The following is a 22,405-nucleotide window of genomic DNA, read 5'->3' on the forward strand; positions in this document are numbered from 1 at the left end:
GTTTGTGGTTTCTCGACAGCATGAAAAAACCTGCATACTAAGGCCAGATATGTTTACATTGTAAAACATCCGAGATAACTCTTGGTAAAAACAACACTAAGTATGTTCAGTTTTCAACTAGCTTTATTCTTCAAAATAATATCTGAGAGAAATATTGTGATTCGCAAATGGAACAGCTGACTTATAGTATCAAGTTTGGAATATTTAATAGTCAAAACATGTATACTGAGAAAATTAAGCAGACGATGAGGATGAATTTTAATTACCATTAATTTTTTTTCACATATCATGTATATGAGTGAATTTGCAATTGGAAGACAATTTTTACATCTAGCCATATATTTTAATGGCAATTAAAAGGTTCTCTTTCATTTGAAATATTTGATATAATTATATAACCATTAAATACAATATTTTTAATGGTTTAAGTTTCTGTCGATTTTTAATGGCAATTACTGATTGTTAGTAATGGCCATGAACATAAACAAGCAAGTAATCAATATATTTGATTGTTATTAAATAAATTTAATATCCATTAAATTTGCCATTAAAAAAGAAATCTACAAATTTTAATGACATTTTCAATGCTGTTAGATATTTTGATTTCGTTAATGTCATTTTGACATGATTTCAGCCATTAAACTTTAATTTAATAGCAATGAAAGTAGTATTTTAACATGATTTTAAGTATTCGACTGGTTTCCAATTAAATAAATTAGTACAAAATTTAATGGTACTATTGAGCAGTTTTTATCTTTTAATTGTATTTTGATATACCTTTAATGGTATTTTAATACTGTAAGCATCCATTAGTGACTATACGTACATTGTTTTTATATCACGTAACATTACGGAAATACGATTATGTTCATCGAACTCAGCATAATCATGTCAAGATACTGTTTTATCAATTTATTTATTTAAAACTTCTCTATTATATAAAGTATGCACACTTTAAAGCCATAATGAATAGGAATATACTCCAATACTCTGGCATCCGTTATTCGTCTTTTTAATGTTTCTTTTATTAACTGTATTTTAATCAGCTTGAGTTCGTTAAGAAAACAGCAATGAAAAAAATCTTAGAAAACGTTTCACAAGTCAATTGATTGTCTGATTAGAAACATGTCTGACCTTGTTAGTATCCTATCTATATAGATATTGTTCTTAAATAGTATTGAGGTTTTCACTTTCAAAATGTTCGAAATTTTCTTTAGTATTGCATAGTACAATGTGGTGTTCTAAAGTAGGATTCGATACTCACATAAATCAAAATTATAAATTAAAACATAGTTCAAATGAATGTTTGGGGGATTCTACGTAATCGTCTACCTTATAAACCAACCTTTGGGAGGATTCAGTTAGATGTCATTGATGTAATATTTGTACACTGTATTACCAGTATCTACCAGTATTCTGAGAATAGTTCTTAGTTTTTTTTTAATATCCTACTAGTATGACATAAATCGCGTATTTCCTTCGAATGGAGCATTTAATCCAAATAAAGAAAACACTAACAGCGAGTTACACAATGTACGACGTTAACGAGATGACACTAACAGTGAATGAAGAATAAATCCAGGGGAATACTACTACTACTACCAAAGATTATTTAAATATATGACAGTATTGTGTAGTATATAACAATGCAAAAGTAGAACCATACACTCTTGGCCGATGATACTCTACGTATGGACTGCTCTACTGTTAATTTGTAGAACCTCTTGGATAAAGCATTCGATCTCTCCTGCAAATGGCGCTTGAGTCATAATAGACTGAATGTAAGCTAGGACAACCTATACAATGAGTCACCACCAAAGAGTACGCGGGAATATTTTTTTACTGCAAATTTACACTGTAATAAAAACATCAGGTCATCATGTGCGAAAGGGAGGACAGATTCTGAATTCTCTAATTGATGTTGGCATACACAGTTGAGGTATGAACCCATTGAGAAGCTGTAAACTCGTGCAATCTATGGTTCAGTCACGATTTTTGTATGGATCGGAGCTTTGGGCTCATCCAACACAACAATCTGGCCCATAACTCGAAATTGTGCAAGGATACGCCGCCCGGATGTACCAAGGTTTCGAGCAAACGTCTCCATCGTCAGTCACAACACGCGCCATCGGGCTATTAGACATCTACGCCGAGGTTGATCGTAGGAAGCGCGTGTTCTTCAATAAGCTATGTGCGGCAAGTAGTAACTCTATGTGGAAAATTGTCTTTAAGATTAGATTGCGCTCCTTTATTTTCGGTGATATAATGATGAAAACAGAATTTTTTGTTCGCGATATATTCTTCATTGCGGGAAATCTAAACATATCATCCCTGTTGCTGGACTATGTGTTCGATGGATTGTGGCCTTCGCAAACAACATGGAAGAACTTTTGCAGAAAAACAGTCGAGGATTTATATTAGAAAAACTGGCAAGACGCTATGATATATTATAAAAGACTTCAGACATACAATTCAATTCACTACACTCATGGTCCTAACCCGCTGTGGCTACTGAGTCTAGAATACCCGAAATATACATGGATACTTGTCGAACTGGTAAAATTATCATAGCGTCATGAGAAAAACACGGTGACATGTAAAATATGTAAGAAAGAAACTGATAATATAACGGTTCATTTTCTAGTCCAGTGTCCGACACTATTCAAAAGTCGCGATGCATTATTAAAGTTTTTATTAAACGTATTAGGCGTATCGGATTACGTAAAATTCGACCATTTAACAGACGAAAGACAATGCAATTTTTTATCATGGAAGTTTAAACAGCATTTACTTGGACCACGAAAAGTGGGCTTTAATGATGATGAACATTGCTGATCTGGTGCCTGCAATGATCTCAGAGATGAACACTCTTCTATAATTTTGTATATACTTTGTTGTTTTGATTTGATGTAAACAAACGATATGGTTGATGAAAATCTCTAACCAGAGAAAATAAAGAAATCTATCTATATATTCTGATATTTTACAGTTATTCTCTGATTCTGATTTTAAGATGAAAATGATATTTATATGCATGAAGGTACGACTGTGACATTATACCACATTTGTGTATTTCCAGAAGACTATTTACGACACCTGGTGCAAATGCATGTAGCTTTAAGTTGTATATACTATAACTGCAGGACATATTGACATGTTATTTTCTCTTTACTGATCTATTAAGGTTTTACAGTCACAAGGTTTTATTGATGAATTAAAGTTTGAAAATCGTTTAAATGGACAGACACACATGTGTGATCCTTATAAACAATAGTGACAACATAAAAAATATTCACTGTGAAATTATTTTGTTTATGCCTAGATTATGTTTAGATGAAAATATACTTGCAGCAATCACTTAACCATTACTAATAACACTGTAGAAATATAAAATGGAACTATAAGTATAGAACAGACCTTGGTCTCATGGTCTGATTATGTATACCCATTTCACTGCACTTGGATGTAAACATAATCATTTAGGCAGTAAATGTGTTTGACAGGACTGCCGATAATCATTCTCATCTCTTCTTATAGTACTAAAATTAAAACGGATGCATCTTAAGTGTTGTTAATCTTAAATTGTTGACAACCTGTGGTGGTGAATAATAAATTAAAAGCTTTTCTTCATTCTTGGGTATGACAATTAGGGTACATATTTTAGGTATGGAAGACGTATTCTTAATTCAAAGTTAAATATATTACATATATAAATAAGTATAACACTGATTCATTTTTTGGATCTGACTCCAGATAAGAAATGTTGATATAAAGTTTCCTATAGATTTTGACCTAAATTTATATTGGGTGTATGTTGTATATTTCCCATTTTGTGTCAAGTATTTGTAACTACCATCGTTTTCAATATTATGACAGTGATAAGAAAAGTGTACGAATCCATCTATGTAAAAGTCTCCCATTTTTGTGCTTAGAATACCACTTAAATATATTATATGTTAGTTTTAATATATTGAGTTTCAAGTTAATGTTAAGTACACTTATATTTGGAATACCCTATTTTACATTTGGCTTTGGTGTGTGTGTATCAATGATCATCGAGTATTGATCTCAACAGAGAATACAGAGTACTGTCAAATAAAACTAATAGCAAAAAAAAAAGAAAAAGAAAAACCTTCCAGTGGTATGTTATACTTTTTTAGATTTAAAACATTTGTAAATGGAGAAAACGTTCATCGGAATACACTTCCATTTCCAAAGGAAGGACAAAACCTTCAAAACCACTTACTAAACCAAATTGAAAAGACTATATTTAAGTGGTGTAATGCCATGGTTATACGCAATGTTTTCATACACATGAAAACTGAAACATGATTAAGACTATCCCCAATAAAATGTTTCCTTTTGTGAGACATTTAAAATAAGAAGACAAACTAATATAAAAATTATGAAAGAGTTATTGTGATACAATTATATCAAAATCAAGGGAACATTTTCAAACGTTCATGCTATAAGCAGTATTACCTCAAAACCCATATGACGGCATATATTATATTTAATATATAATTTATATTATATTATAATTATGTGGCATATATTATTAATGTCACGTTATTTGTATACGTTTGAATAAATTTATGTTTATACATCAATCTAGTAAATAATTGATAAATGCAACAGTATTGAATTGAAGCTATTATGAGGAAAGCAAATATAACACAAAAAGGTCAACAATAAATCAAGACAATACATCACCGTGTAACTGTAGTAGGACAATTATTTAAATGGACAGACAAATATGTATGTTGCCTTATAAACATTGGTCACCAAATATAATATATGCTCTATTGTTTATGTCTTATGCAGGACCTGATAGAAATAAACCTGCAGAAATTACGTTACCATTACTAATAACAATGGTAGTCTGTAAAAATGTGAAATGAAATTATAGACTATAATTATGTTGGCACTACGTGTATATGGGTAGTAATTCACTCATAAAACTAATAAGAATTATGCATTATAAGTGTTGTTATTCTCAAAATATTGGTGGTGAAAAACAAATTAAAAGGTTTTCTTGATTCGTGGGTATGGAAATTACGGCACATATTTTAGGAATGAAAGACGTTTTATTATGACTTAACAACATATACTAATTATCCTGAAACATGACGACAGCTATAGTGATATATTAGCATTTTATTAGTGAAACTACGCGCTTTGTAGTTAAAAATGCGAAGGTGAAGCAATATTCTTTAAATATATACCGAATACCCCGAAGTAAAGTGTTAGAGTAATTTAGCAGTTTATATCTATACTAACGCTATTGTGATTTTAGTGAAAGTAATGGGATTTAACATCGAACTATACATATTAATTATGTTACTTGGAAAAAAAATATAATTATAATTATGCTCATGTCTGAAGTGCATAGACATGAATTGTTGATATGTTTTTTCTACATTACTAGCGTTTATCAAATAACAGATAAACGTGTTTAATGCCAGCGAATGCTTTATTTATAGTTTATAGGTAACAATAAGGATATGATACATGTAGGTACTAGGTATCTTTAATAGGCCGAAATACCAATCGAGCGCGCCCCACTTAGAATTATTTTGGGTACCTTTAATAGGGTGAGATACCAATCGAGCGCGCCCCTCCTTTATTGGATTATAACTTCCGGTTAGACATTCGTCAAGGCACACAATTTATCAAAAGACATGGCACCAAAACCTAGGCGTTCTTCAGCAAGGGGCCCGGGCGTAAAACCCAGGAAGAGAGCATCGGCGTCGGCATCAGACGGTGTTAGTTTCGATGAAGCTACGTCTGGTGAAAAACGTCCAAGAAATATGAGGGAAGTCAGCCCAATGTAAGGGCCCCCGAGAGGGGCAATAGGCCTAATGGCGTGAGTCAGGACAGACCTGGTGAGATAATTGATTTAGTGCAAATCCCGGGCACTTCACATGTACTGGGGGGTTCATCTCCGGTACCAAGTATTTTTGATCCTGTGGGTTATAATATTCCACCAAAAATAAAGGACAAAATCTGGAACACCGAGTTTTTGGACCTCGGTTTATTACTCGAATCTGCGCGGAAAATGGCGGCGGGCTTCGAGACATCGGGGGATTTAGTAATCAAGTATGGGAAATTTGTAATAAAAAAAAAAAAAAAAAAAACCATCCAATATCGCTAAGCAGGTAACTAACATTCATGCTTGGACATCAGCCTTTCTCACATATGCAAGTGTGATGATAGAAAAATACCCAGAAAAAAATGTCAAGAACTCGGAAAATATATGCATGACATCCGTTTGGCGGCAGTTAGATCAGGTCATTTAGGCTGGGTACAGTACGATGAGCAATACAGATTGCGCAAGTCCAAGAACCCCTATTCATTATGGGGTGTGATAGACACAGAGTTATGGCTCATGTATAATTCACCTAGCCAGATTAACATAACAGATTCAAACGTTGATCAGCTATCATCTCCCAAGCCCTCTAGTTCTAAATCTGCTGTCCCAAGTTCAGGGTGCTGTTATAATTTCAAAAAGGGAAAACTGTAATGTAATTTTGGGTCCTAATGTCGCTATTGTCATGCATGTAGTACATGCGGGGATCACATCCTAGATTTAAGTGTATAAGCAATGACTTGACAACAATAATTGCACTAATACAGATGAAGAGTTAGGTAGCGCAAACAATCCACAACTTCCCAGCAATCTTTATAACTTGGTACTACTCCTATAATTTATGAAAAACTTTTAAAGTACTTGCAGGATTATCCGTTAACAGATGTCAGGGATAATATCGCAAAGGGATTTAAGGAGGGGTTCTCTCTGGAGTATAAGGTCCTCGTAGAGCACGCGAGGCAGGTAATTTAGCTAGCACCAAGCAGGCCCTAGAAATATTACAGGGCAAAATAAAGAAAGAGTTTGATGCTGGACGCAAAGCAGGTCCCTTTTTGTACCCCCCTCTGCCCACCTTACAGGTAACGCCAGTAGGTCTAATTCCCAAAAAGGACGGTGACTATAGAGTTATACATCATTTGTCGTATCCAGATCACAATTCCATAAATTATTTTATTCCACCAGAGTTATGTAGTGTGTCTTATACAAGCATAGATGATGCAGCTTTTATTAACTGGTTAGTTGTTAACAAAACTGGTAACAAAAACATTCTGCATTATTTAGATGATATTCTTTTTGTGGGAATGTCTGGAAACAATCAGAGTGAAAGCTTCTTTAGATATATTTGAGAATATTTCACATGAAATAGGGTTACAATTATCCCAAGAAAAAACTGTAGGACCTACAACTTTATATTTTCTGGGAGTTGAGTTTGATACAGTTGAATTAGTAATACGATTACCTCGGGACAAAATTGTTCAGTTATGTAAAGAGCTTGAGTATTTGTTAACAGTTAACAAATTGACCCTGCTTAAGCTTCAATCAGTACTGGGTATGCTAAACTTTGCATGTCGAGTTGTCGCCCCTGGCCGTGCATTTTGTCGTCGTCTTATTGATACTATTGCTGGTGTGGACAAGACACATCATAAGATTAGAGTTAGTGCCTCGATGAAGGCAGACATTAAAGTATGGTTGTCATTTTTGGAAAATTACAATTGTTTGACAGTAATTCCAGATAGACACTAGTACTGGAGCACCTCTGCTTCAATGGAATTATATACAGACAGTGCAGGTGGTCAAGAAAAGGGCTTTGGTGTATACTTTCAGGGCAGAAGACATTCCTGGTAAATATAATGTTATAGCTGATTCCATTTCTCGTCAACAGTGGGCCAGGTTTCGCCGGTCAGCCCTCTTATAATATGTCGAGCATTTGGCCTGTCCCCTCAGAACATTCAGTACAATTTATATCTCATATGTCACTACAGGGATACTCAGCATCAACAATTTCCACTTATATGAGTGGAATATCCCATGAGCATAATCTGCGGGGTCAACAAGATTCAACACAATGCTTTATTATTAAGAAAATTATGGAGGGGGCACAGCGTGGTAACAAACACGTGGATGCGCTTCTCCCTATTACTTTACCCCTACTCAAAAAAAAAAAAACTGGTTACCTCCCTTTCATCAGTCTGTAGCTCTAAATATGAAGCACATATTTTTCTGCAGCATTGACTTTTCGAATTTCCGAGGGTTGCAGAATTTTCAGAATCCAGTATATGTAGCAATGGTAGTAATGCACGTCAACTGGGAATTTGAGATGTTACCATTGTAAATTCCCTTTCCTTTCCTTTAACAGTTTGTATCAGGGAATCAAAGACTGACCAACGAGGTCACTCTGCATTATTACATATCAACAGTTATCCTAACTCAGATATTTGCCACGTCTCACTTCTGAACAAATATATTTTGATTCGGCCAAATACAGTTAATCAGCAGTTATTTATACATAGGAATGGTCCATCAATTACTCGCTATCAGGTAGCTGCTGTTTTAAAGAAATCATTAACTTTTTCGCGCATCCCTGTGTCTCATTACAAAACTCACTCTTATTCGTATAGGGGCCGCTACTGAGGCAGCCACCAGGGAAATACAAGCATGGGGTCGATGGAAATAAAAGGTCTACTCAAAATACATAAGAACTCCAGTAGAGACAGTTTTAGCTAGGCATACAGCAGCTGGGAGTGAACCTGAATTTACCACATTGTGTGATTTCCCATGTAGAGTTAATTATAATAAAGTCGGTTATGGTTTTATTAGAGCGTTTTGATTTAAATTTGGATTATTAATATTATTGCAATTTCATGCTTTTCTAAAACATCATAAGATATTCTTTCAGGTGACTTATCCCCCATATGGGTCATAGGATCTTCGGTATGAAGGAGGCAGCTAAGAGACCGGGTGGTACAAACCTTAATCTTGACAGAAAGGGGTATGCTATTCATTGGATGACCCGTAGAGGCATTACCTGGTGTGAATTTGACCCTCTCATTGAGAACGAATTGGGAAAATCCCCGCCTCCAAAAATGATTCTGATTCAATTTGGGTCCAATTATGTAGTCAGCATTAAACTTAGGCAAAGAGTTGATAGAAACAATCAGGTGTTCACTTTTAAGGTTTGCTTTGATATCTCCCCTTACTACTATAATTTGGTCTGAAATACTACCCAGGAGTTACTGGTATGGGGCTTGCTCATATGCCAAAGTTGAGAGGAAAAGAGAGCGTATAAACTATGCAATTAAGAAACATTTTTGAGTCAGGGGTAAGGTCCTATGCCATGCTATAATCCAATCAACACACGGCAGCTTTATACCGCCCAGATGGCACTCATCTTTCAACCACAGGTATTGGGATTCTGCTCAACAACTACCAGGGAGGGCTAGAATATTTTTTCAGATTCCAATACTAAGACTAGTGCTACATTTCCTATCCTTTGTAATCAGGATTAGGTGAAATTTCACACTTAGGCACAAATTAGGTTGGGGGGTTGGGGGGTTGGTAGGGGTGGGGTAGAGACCTATATTGTTACCATAGGTTGTTGGGGGATTGGGTTAATATAGAAAAAGGTTATATTATAGTCAGGGTTATAGGTTGCTAGGTATGGATGTAGGTACGCAGTATGGGTGTGAGGGGATTTAAAAAAATCCCCTCAGGTGGCTGAGCCCAGAGGGAGACAGAGAGGGACATGGGCTCATCCGGCTAAGTACTCATACCAGCTTTGCTTTACAGCAGGCTGGTGTTTATTAGGCATAAAGATTTGGGTTTCTGTCGTTACCGCAGGCTCCCCCTCCCTCCGTGGTACCATGGAGGGAGGTGTCCACCTTGTTATATTTGACCGAGGTGGGCTGGTGGTGATAATGGGTTTTAGTAAACGGATGGAGGTCTCATTGTCTAGATCGCCCTCAGAAATTTTAACCTAGGGGAACCGGTCTCTCGTGTTACCGTGGGAGACACTGGTATGCTCGGTTCTTTGGCTACCAGTTCTCCTTCTGGGCTCTTATCATACTGCGGCCATTCTTCCATAATACCTTTTGACGTACATTTGTAGTTGATGTAAAATTAACAGAATTATATTTGTTGGGTGTTTTGTGCATGCAATCTGTGTATTAAATACTTCAAAGTGTATATAACTGGTGTGTTTCCCATTCAATATTGATGATTTATCCATGTATCGTTTAAATATCATGAACGTGATCAAATTATTTTCTCTGTATCTCATTCTGTATCAGTAATCTGGTATACTTTTAATACCATACACACTGTCTACATCACGTGTTTACCTCTTTTACTTGTAAATCACAAATGCTTATTGTTTAAACTTTGTACGTATCCATATAAACGACTCCCATTTTTCTGTTTTCGTGATTTCACTTAAAGACCATATATATTAGTTTTATTCTCTTTTTTTTCAATTTATCCAAAGTGCATTTTCTTTTTTCTTATATACATTTTTTGAACTGTGATGTGTATTTAATGGTCATCGAGTAATTGTATCGACAGAATAATTATGTAGTTTAATTTAATCAGCTTTTATTGATCCTTATAACAGTTTAGTTCTGAATATATTGACTTTCACTTTATTTTACATATATTTGGCTGCGGTGTGTATTAATGGCCATCGATAAATTATTTCGACAGGGATAAATCATGCATTTTTAATAATGCCGTTTTCATTTACTCCTTTTAAATACAATTATTGTACCATTTTGGCAATAGCTTACTGGTACTGTACATTGACCAATATTATTTCTTCTGTTATAATAATAGTCGTGTACTTATTGTATAACCACCTCGACATCGGATACGATAAAAGACATTAAAAATGATGTATTTATTCATATCCATATACAATAAAAAGTTAACCCGTTAACTATATTTCAGAAGTGTTAACTCCCAAATCTACGTCAAGGTAGTTGTTAAAACAATTATTATAGTTTCCTTTTTTTAAGTTTCCCAACATTCTTACTTACCTATAGAGTACTATTATAAAATTAAAAAAACATATACTTATAGCGATTTATTATACTTTTATGGTTTAAAACTGTGTGTTGATAGACAACGAGTTCATTGAAATACACTGTTTTCTACCTCCAACAAGAACTACTAAAACAAATTGTCTTTCATAATTGTGCTATAATTTGCAAATAAAAATATGTCCCTCGGCTTTAAACGTCTAGGCATGCAAAGAGTGATGTGATGTCAAAGTTATATCCAAAATGTTAAAACATGAATGTAAAATTAAAGGTAATGAAAACATTATATAACATTAATATTCCATTATCAATATTTTAGACGTGTTTATTCCTACACTTACGTTAAGCTAGCTGTTAAAACAGTTCTTAGGGTTTCTTTTTTTAATTCCCCATTATTATTGCTTAAGTACAGAGCACTGTCGAATAAATAGATTATAATAACAAAATACAAAATACTTCCAGCGGTTTGATTAATATTCTTTCTAATGAAAATTTTTGGATAGATACTAAATTCTAGTTCCGAATGGAGGGACAAAAACTTCGGATTCACCTACGAAACCGAAATGAAAAGACTTCATTTAAAGTTTAGATGTTAGATAGATTTAATGGCAGCTAACTGCTAACAGCTCAATGTTATCGGTAACAAACGGATACTATTACATGTCTTTCATAGCTATGCAGGTATTGTATATAGATCCTGTACACACACAAACACGTATCTTGAAGCGACTGTATATATGTATCCGAAACAAACCAGTTCTAATCAGATTAGTTGGTTTTACAGTGATATGCCAGAAAAACCCACTGTAGTGAAATGTATGTTGACTGTTTAAACTCGCTTGCGGTCTATCATTGTGTTCGGACGTGTTTTTATAGTTTTTTAATATTTTTTTTTATCTATTGTTATACTAATATCAAAGAGTTGTTTGTGTATTACTGATAACGAAATATATAGTTAGCTCTAATTTACAACAGCCATATGGTAATACATTAAAAAAAAACTATTTAACTTATACCTTAATATTTTCAGTAGGTTTTCAATATATCAGAAATTTTATAAATCAATTGTTTCAATCTAAAAAGTAATAAATACAACTAAAAATCGAAGTAGCACACATTCATTGCAAAAATGTCTTATATCACCTCATCTAACCGTGATAGCTTTCATAAGGAAATATAAAAGTAACCGCAGTCTACATTTAGTAGACATCTTTCTAAAGTACATTTTCTTAGTACATTTAAATCAAGTAATTTTGTTGAATGTAATTCTACTTCAAACATGCCAAATACGTAAATAATCATAAATATGACGCTATCAATCTCTTAACAAATTGCATGTGATGTGATTATGTTGTTTTTGTAACTTACATGCATACACATCTCGACAGAGGTTTTTATGTATTTTAAATCAATCAGTTTTTATTTTCTATTAGCCAACTTTCTTTCACGGCTACTAAATTTTGCGATTTTCATTTCAAAACACGTTCGCGAAGACTAAAATTCGCAAATTAAAAAAAAAAATAACGCTAATTCCTATCGATAGAGATGATGTCGATAATATTTTGCAGAGATAAACTTTTGCGGTTTGATTTTGATCGCGAAAAGCAAATTACACGCGAAAACAAAATTGGTTTACAGTTCATTTTAATTGTTGTGGCATTTTTGACAATATTTACTTCACTGATACAACTGATTCCTACCAATAATTTGTTCTTCTATAACTGTCTTTTATTTATTGTTTAATCATCAAAACTTTGTTTAAAATGCACACACAACAATGATCTATTTATTCTTATTTACATTTTCTTATCTGTATACGACTATAAATATTTTATACGTTTTTACTCCTACGCGCCCGTTAAGCTAGTTATCAAAACAGTTCTTAGGGCTTCCTTTTTTAAATTCCCAATATTCTTACTTCACAATATAATACTGTCGGATACAACTATTGTAATAACAACTATAATGAAATACTTACAGCAGATTATTATACATTTTATGATTTAAAACTCCTTGTGGATGTAGAATAAGTTCATTGAAATACACTTCTGCTACTTCCCAAAGGGAGGAAATAACTTCAAAACCACGTATTAAATCATATTGACTTCATTCAAATCTTAAATTTAAGATATATTTAATGACAACTAACTAAGCGTTATTTTATCGGTCACAAAGGTATAGTATCATATTTGTCTTTCATAACTATGATGTTATTGTACCTACAACAGGTACATACAAACGCACACTCCTTAACTTAGCATGTCAAAGTGGCGTAATGTCATGGTTATACCCGATGTTTTCAGACAAGCATATAACATGAAAGGTAATCACAACATTTTCGAATAAAATATTTTAAGAGATTGACTGAAAAAAAAGAGTACATACTAAGTACAAAGTTGTATACTGTTATGCAATTACGAGTATATTCAACATAAGGGAACAAAGCTTGAATGTTGAATACGCTCATATTGTAAACCGAATCACCATAAAACACATTTGACACCAATATCAAACAGAAAGTATGCCAAGATATTTGTATACGTTTGAATATGTTTTATATAACAGTCTAGTAAGTAACATATACGTGCAACGGTAACGAATAAATGTTATTGTGAGGAAAGCAAATATAACACATATAGATCAACTACTAAAGAAGATCATACATCACCATGTAACGTAGTAGAATATAAATCAGTTTTGATTTTCTATAAACTAATTTCCTTTTGCGGCTACTAAATTTCGCGATTTCTATTTGAGACACGTTTGTGAGGACCAACATTCGCGAATATAAATTGTTGTGCCATTATTGACAATAATTAGTTCACCCACCGATACAACTTCTTATTACCAATTATTGTTTTCTTTTATACTTTTATCTATTGTTTAACCATCAAGAATTTGGATAACATTGCACACGTAACAATGACCTGTTCATTCTTATTTACATGTTCGTATTTATATTCAATAATCAATATTTTATACATTTCTACTTCCAAACGCACATCAAGCTAGGTGCTAAAGCAGTTCATAGAGTTCTTTTTTAGATTCCTACTTACTTACTTAACAACTGAGTACAGTCGAATACAACTATTATAATAGCAAATAATATAAAATACTGCAGGTTATTATATTTTTTTCATGATTTAAAACTATTTGTGGGCGGATAATACATCCTTGAAATACATTGCTTCCAAAATCGAAGTACACCAATGTTTTATCGGTGACAAAGGGGTGGTATCACATTTGTTTTTCAGACATGCACATATAACATGAAACGTAATCATGACATTTTGCAATACATTGTTTTGTTTTTGAGAGATTTAAAAAAAAAGTTCAAACTAAGTTCAAATTTGTAAACTGTTATGCAATTATATTAAAAAAATGAGAACAAAGTATGATTGTTAAATACTCATGTTGTAAAGAGTATCACCTTAAACTCCATATGATGCCTGTGTGAAATAGAACGTGTGCCACGACTTTTGAATATATTTTCTACATAACTTTTAATAAAGTCACAAAATGAACATTGAAGGATGTTTTCATCGTCAGTTCAATAAATAAAACAATACGTGTATAAAGAAATTCGTCAGAACATGCAATTATTTCTGTTAAAGAAATATATCAAGGTTTGTATGGTTTATGGAATCGCTATATTGACAGTTAAAAATAAAAGGACAGGCAAAATCCATACATCAGACGGTACTATCATTAAATACACAATGACAAACATAACAGTGGTTCAAACGGTGTGTTTGGATGTTGGCAAAATATGTAACTTCCAGGTTTTTTTTATAGTATTTCTTTATTTGTATAGGGGCTAAGCACGTCTAAGGTAGCACATGCGTGAAAATATTAGAAAAAAAAACTATTTTCAAATTTCAATTCTACATACTGACGGCTTTAGTTTGCAGCCGCTGTTTGTTATACATATGGGGAGGGGAATCATGGGTAATCACCATGGATATGATGCTTTGAAGTCAGCTTATTTTATAATCAAGCGGTTCAAACGCTCTGACACACGTAACCTTCATCCGGCAGAAGCTCTTTAATTTTGCAAGCGTTTAAGTGATTTAGACCAACATTCAATGTAATCAGCTGACCAAAAACGGAATATCTGTTACAGAAATAAAATTTCTTCTTTCTCTAATGGGGTTTTCCTTCTCAAATGGGGATTTGGGACAAGGATAGAGTGTAAATATATGACTAAAAAATAAACAGAAAATTCTGCTCCGTTATTTCCATAAATTGCACTTTTTAACATTGCATAATTAATGTTTACTGAAACATCTGGCTGCGCCCTATAAGACCTTGCCTTCAGTCATATTACTAATATGAAAGAGTTGATTGACAATGTGTATTATTGATCAGGACGTAAATAGATAACTCTAATTCGTAACAGTATTGTATTATTCAATATGTCAGAATTTTTACAAAATAATTAACTTCAAAGAAATCAATCAAACTTAAAATAAAAGTAGCAGACGTCATTGTCTTTTATCAGCTCATCTAACCCTGATAGTTTTCTAAATGGAAAATATAGAATTAACCGTTGTCTACATTTAGTAGGCATATTTCTGTGGTATATTTACACTTTAAATCAAATGATTTTGTTGAATGTCTTTTCTATTTCTCAAACATATCAAATACGTATTTAATCATAGCGAGCACTCAAACAATATCTTACCAAATTGCATGCAATGTATCTTTAACAACTCACATACACCAATAAGTTCTAAGTTCTCCTGACCTCTAACGAACTGATTAAAATTGGTAAATATACACATATCGTCCAGTTATAGGAATACGAAGCCTCGTTATAACCATTATATAACTATGGACCCTAATATAGCTCTGTGATGCTTCGATTGGAGCTGTATGGTCAAGTATGTAATACGAAAATAGTAAGGAGGTATGCCATCATACTAAAGCATGATTGGCATTGCACTATTCTTATATCTAATACTATTATGTGATTTCATGTATACAAAAGTTCGAAAATATTTATTGATCATTCTGAAACATGAAGATTATTACATACATGTAATTGGTGAAACGGTTACTTGATATATGGAATACCTGGTTAACGTATCGTTAAGGGAGTGGATATAACAAGAAATCATATGTAACATATATACCACACAACCCGATTTATAACGTTAGCGCTATAGCTCATGAATACCAATACCAAATACAAGAAAAATGGAACTATGAATATGTCACCATTACTTGTCAGGTAAAAGCTGGGTCAGTATACAACCATCATTGTTTTTAAGTATTTGACACAATTTTATCAACACTGGGTCAGTATACAACCATCATTGTTTTTAAGTATTTGACACAATTTTATCAACACTGGGTCAGTATACAACCATCATTGTTTTTAAGTATTTGACACAATTTTATCAACATACAATTCTGATGTATCCCACAGTAAAGAATTAATACATTTTTAGCCAAAGGAGTAGATATGATAGGACCAGTATTTGACCTTAATTTTTCAGGCCGAAAAATATTAACTCTTATCCACATCAATTTCACATCAATAAATACTCTCATACTTGCCATTCATCAAAACATAACTTTTTATAACCATGTACACGATGTGCTCCACCTATGACGTCATCAAATTGATGATTTTCCTCTTCTCGCCAAATTTTGCTAGAAATTCATCATCTTTAGGTTAGAAAAGGCTTGAAATGGATTTGGCCGCCACCTTGGAGCAATTTTATATTTTGCATGAATATGCGTAAATACACGATACACAACATGTGAAAATCTCTTTCTGCTCCACGAAGGCGGCCACAGTCATTTTTAGAGAAAACCACTCCGAAAGTATGATTTTTTTCAAGGATTTTTGTGAAAAATGGCGGGAAACTGCATGTTGATGACGTCATAGTGAACATAATTAGCACATGCGGGATGTTTTCGGGATGCAATGTGTTAGCAAATGTATTCAACTGTTATATGGCAAAATATGTTGTTCTTTACGGGAGAATTAATTTGGAGGCCATATTCGAGTCTTAACGCACCTTGTCCTTTACTGTTATAATAACTGTTCTTTACTTCGATCAGGTATGATTTATGTTAATATTGGTCTTTATCAATTAGTACCTGGAATTTTTAAGAAGGGGGTACGAATCCATCTACTAAGCAAACTTCTGGTATTTTTTTATGTTTTTTAGTATTTCACTTCAAGATATTTTATCGTATGGCTTTTTATTGAATACTGTTATTTCGTTTTCTAATGCCTATTAATTTTGGGCTGCGGTGTGTATATTTTAAATAGCAAGTAATTATCTCAACAGAATGTTTGTTTATAAGTTTTTTTTTTAACAAATTCATTCTTACGTATTCTTTTTGTAATGATAAATGCTGTGTCATTTTTTCGATATTTATATTAATGATGAAATTATATCATCCATTATCATTCCTTCTGTGTTATTTTATTTATCGATTAACCACCATGACTTTGGATTAGATAGCAAACATAGATAATTACATGTATGATCTATGTTGTAAAGTTTCATGATACTGCTGAAATTTATGGTTAAACATAATTACCTACAACACATGACATATATTATATTGTACAGTTCTACAATATAAAGCCTGGTAATAACCATCAGATAACTGTAGTCCCCGAAATAACTCTCTAATGCTTCGATTGAAGCTTCACGTGGAAGTATGTAATACGGAAGGTAAGGAGGTACGTTTATTATACTAATGTTGGTGTAATGTTAAGAAAATATAGAAAAAATAGAAAAAAAAACAATTATAGCATTTCAATACATAAAGGATCTTACATGAATGTTCATTTCATATGAGATTTTATGAAACGAGTCTAAGAAGTTTTTATTTTTGTATTTCGAAAAATCCAACAGAGACTGCTTTTGTCGCGCCGTCTTCGTAATCCTGACGTCACGCCATTTTTCCTGACGCCATTTTATTGTTTCTGTCTGGAGTCGAAATGAATGTTTAGCCAATGAAAATCGCTCGAAGTCATATTACATTAAAGACATATGTAAAACTATTACACGGTCGAAATCACTGGATATAAAGCGGATTATGTGATAAATGGTTATATCGACCACAGAATAAAATATCGTTCCCATTCGTTACTTTTTTCTTTGGTCGATATAACCATGTATCGATCTCATCAAAATGCTGTTATTTGTATAATATTTAGATAAAAAATATTCATCAGAACGTGTAAATTATTTCTGTTTAATTAATATATCAACGTCTGTATGGTTAATGGAATCGCTATATTGACAGTTAAGATAAAAGGACGGACAATATCTAGAACTCAATCGCTATCATTATCAAATACACTTTGAAAAATAACTAAGTGGTAAAAACGGTGTATTGGATTTTTTTTCAAACTCAACAACGCTTTTTGAATTGTGTTGCTGTTGTTTTTTTTCTAAAATAAATCTTCTATTTCTATTCTAATATTATGCAAAAAGGTTATTGTGGATTATTGATAAAGACACATGCATATAGCTCTAATTTATAACAGTCATAGGCCAATACATTAAAATAAGACCTATCTGATACCCTATTAGTTTTTGTATTATTCAATATGTCAGAAGTTTTACAAAACCATTGTTTCAAAATCCAAAGTAATGAATCAGGATATAAATCAAATTATCAGACTTTAATTGTCGAAAGGTTTTTTTTATCAGTTCATCTTACCCTTATACTTTTTCTAAAGGGAACATAAAAGTAACCACAGTCTACGTTTAGTAGGCATCACCCCATTTACACTTTAAATCAAATAATTATGTTGAATGTATTTTCTACTTCTCAAACATGTCTAATGCGTGGTTAGTCATAACGACGACGCAGACAATGTCTTCACACATTGCACGTGATGGAATGATGTAGTTTTAACAACTCGCACGCACGCAATATACAGTATGCATATTGTTGAAGTATTCCTGACCTCTAACGAACTGAATAATGTCGATATGATATGAAAATATGTCTCTATGTACAAAAAGATAACCATTAAATATGCACAAGTCGTTTGGTTATAAAATATAAACCCTGGTTATAACCATTAGATAACTGCCGCCCCTGATATAACTCTCCGATGCTTCGATTGAAGCTTTATGGTCAAGTATGTAATACGAAATATAAGGAAGTATGTTATCATACTGAAGTATGGATTTGTACAATTCTTATATTTTATCCACAAAATGTGAGTTCATGTATAAACAATTGCAGTAATAATTAGATTTGTTGATCACTTTTGAATATGACGATGGATATACCGTATAATTAGTGAAACAGTTACATTGAGGGATGCCTTGTTGCTCATTCCTCTTTAGGAAAGTAGATATAACAAGAAAGCATATGAAGCACATATAACGCACATCCTGATTTATGACGTTTTCGCGCGTTATATTTGATGGATAGAAATAAAAATGCAAGAAAATTTGAAATATAAATATATTGCCAGGACAGGTAAATGATGGATCAGTATACTACCATCATCATTTTTATAACAATAACTATTCTTTAATTATAATCCTATAGGTATGAGTTATGTTGACATTAGTTATGTCTGTATCACTTAGCACCTGGGATATTCAAGAAGGGGATACATATCCATCTGTGTCTGGTACTTTTATCAGTGGGGGAGGAGAAATAGGTTCCCATGTACCCCTCTGGCATTTTTTCGAAACATGTTTTTTTTAGAACCTGTATGATGTCTAGTTTCATTTTATGCTTGTTGCCATTGACAACTAATGTCCCATGGGGGCCATATGGCGACATTTTGATTTCAGGTATCAAAAATGATCAAAATGACACATTCGGATATATGCGCATAGATAGAGAACCAGACAATATTCAGAGGCAAATAAACACATTTTTATATGATTGAAACATGAGGTCAGAAAAAGAGAGGGACCCCCAATAAAAAAATTATCAAAAAATGGCCAAAATAACACATCCGTATATACGCGGATAGACAGCGAACCAGACAACACACACAGGCAAAAAAACACATTTTTTCCCCCTAAAATATCGATAAATGTCATAAGTTACATCACAAGTAAAACAATTGATGGACAAAAACATCTTGTACCAGTCATTTCGAATTGCACTTACCCTTGTGTAAACATATGTGTATTTTTAAAGGATTTTATGTTTTTAGCAGAAGAATCGTGGACATTCCCCTCCCAACACTACTCATAGAGAAAAAAAATCTCATAATAATAATTACATAAATTACATATTTCCTGATCTATGATTCAGACAGTTCCAAACTACAATTACATTTTTAACAGCCAGGGTCATGTAAGGATGTGCCAGGTATATTGGTGGAGGAAAGGCGGAGTTCCCGGAGAAAAACCACCGCCAGCAGTCAATACCTGGCCCCTGCCCCTGTAGATTCGAACAGGCTACCCAGAGGTGGAGGGTTTGTGGTAATATGTCGAGACATCATACCAATCGGCCATCGCAGCCCCAATTATAACTAGAACATGGTTAGAACCGTAATGATCCACTCTCTTTTTAGTGAACAACTGGACAATGATCGGCTCGTGCCAGAACGAAACGTACCACTGTGTTCGAATTATTATCCTTGATTTGTTTGTCCTGGAGACACAGTCATTTCGGTATCACGACTGTTACTTTGGTTTTCTTCAAACTGCTGCAGGTTGGCGTAGGATTTCATAACTCCAGGAAAATAAATGTACACATCTATTTCGATGATTCCCTCATACTTCACCGAGTCTAGGAAACGCTGAAGCGGTGACAGATGACAGGTTGGGGGGCTTACCTCGACGGCCATTGCCAGTCGGGGGAGTGGTATGGGGATCAGGTTTCCGAGCACATAAACGTGCTGGAGATAAAGCTGTTAGGTTGGCTCTGCATGCTATTCGGAAGATTCTACATTCCAAGGTGGTTTGTGTGACTAGTGACAACTCTACAGCTGTCGTGCATCTGGAGAGAAAGAGTGGGGGCAAAGTCTCATGGTCTTTGTGCCCTCGTCATTCGTGTTCTTCTCTTCTGTCAGGAAATGCGGTTAACTCTCGAGCTCTTAGTCAAGCATCTTCCAGACAGGTTGAATGTTCTGGCGGATATTCTTCTCAGGCGTCGTAAGCCGGTTGTGACAGAAAGGCAGCTAAATCTCCCGATCATCGAGGGCATTTGCGTGGTGTGGAACAGACCTCATATAGACCTTTTCGCCACTTCGCCACTAATTGTCCACTTTTGTCATTCCGGTGCCAGACCAAATAACTTGGGCTGTGGACGCTCTATCTCTAGATTTGGAGGGGATATATGCTTATGCATTTCCTCCATTCAAACTGGTGGGCAGGGTTCTAATAGAACTTTCGGGAGCATCATTTTCCCCTCCTTCCGATAGCGCCCTTGTGACCGAGACAATCCTGGTTTCCGGAGCTCTTGTCGTTTCGGTTGGTGGATGTTCCTCTTGTTTTCCCACTCAGAACTAAAATCCTCCGCCAGCCTTGGTCCGGAAGATCCATTCAAGAGCGTGGAAGCTATCTGAGGAGCCCAACAGTCATGGAAGATCGTCTGTGATTGGTGTATCGACAGGAAGATTGATCAGGTCAAGGCCTCTGCCCAGCTTATTGCGGATCCCCTTCTCTATTTGTTTTGGGAACGCAAACTTGCCTCTAGTACTATTGTAGGCTATCGCATGGTTATTTCCAGTGTACTGTATGCTCATGGTAGACCAGAGTTAGAGTCTTCCACCTCAGTGTCTGCCTTGATTAGGTGGTTCAGTCTGGACAGGCCTAGGGTACGGCAGTTAGCTCCACAGTGAAATCTAGCACTTGTGTTACTGAAAGTAGTGGGGGAGGAGAAATAGGTTCCCATGTACCCCTCCGGCTGTTTTTCGAAACATGTTTTTTTGGACCGATATGATGTTTAGTTTCATTTTATGCTTGTTGCCATTGACAACTAATGTCCCATGGGGGTCCTATGGCGGCCATCTTGGATATCAGGTATCAAAAATGGCCAAAATGACACATTCGCATATATGCGTATAGATAGAGAACCAGACAACATTAAGAGGGAAATAAACCTTTTTTTGATATGATTGAAACATGCTGAATATGATTAAATCATGATAATCACGTTACATCTTCTCATATTTGTGAAATGACGGAAAAACAATGAAATTTTCAGCTTTTTTTCCCTACAATTTCGATGAATGAAATATTTTTTATCACAAGTAAAACAATGATGGACAAATCATCTTGTAACAGTCATTTCGAATTGCAAATTTCAAATATTCTATCAACACACATTGTAACAGTTATTCTGAATTGAACTGACTCTTGTCTAAACATATGTGCATTATAAAGGATAGATGTACTACTATATGTTTTTAGGATTTCACTTAATGGTAGTTTTTGTATTTTTTTTTTTATTCTATCGAGTTTCAATACGTTAATTTCGTTGTCTTATACCTAATTTTATGTTGGGCTGCGGTGTGTATATTTTGAACAACCAGCAATGATCTCAACAT

General features: G+C 34.0%; 1 protein-coding gene and 1 pseudogene across 1 annotated transcript in view; one reads left to right on the forward strand and one right to left on the reverse strand.

The window, feature by feature from the left end:
* LOC138329825 (tropomyosin-like) overlaps window positions 1–22,405 on the reverse strand; it is a 1,360,115-nt gene that overhangs the window by 488,056 nt on the left and 849,654 nt on the right. The window lies entirely within an intron of this gene.
* On the forward strand, window positions 5,682–21,697 carry LOC138328840 (uncharacterized; annotated as a pseudogene).

Source organism: Argopecten irradians, chromosome 8 (assembly GCF_041381155.1).
Source record: "Argopecten irradians isolate NY chromosome 8, Ai_NY, whole genome shotgun sequence".
Classification (NCBI taxonomy): Eukaryota; Metazoa; Mollusca; class Bivalvia; order Pectinida; family Pectinidae; genus Argopecten; species Argopecten irradians.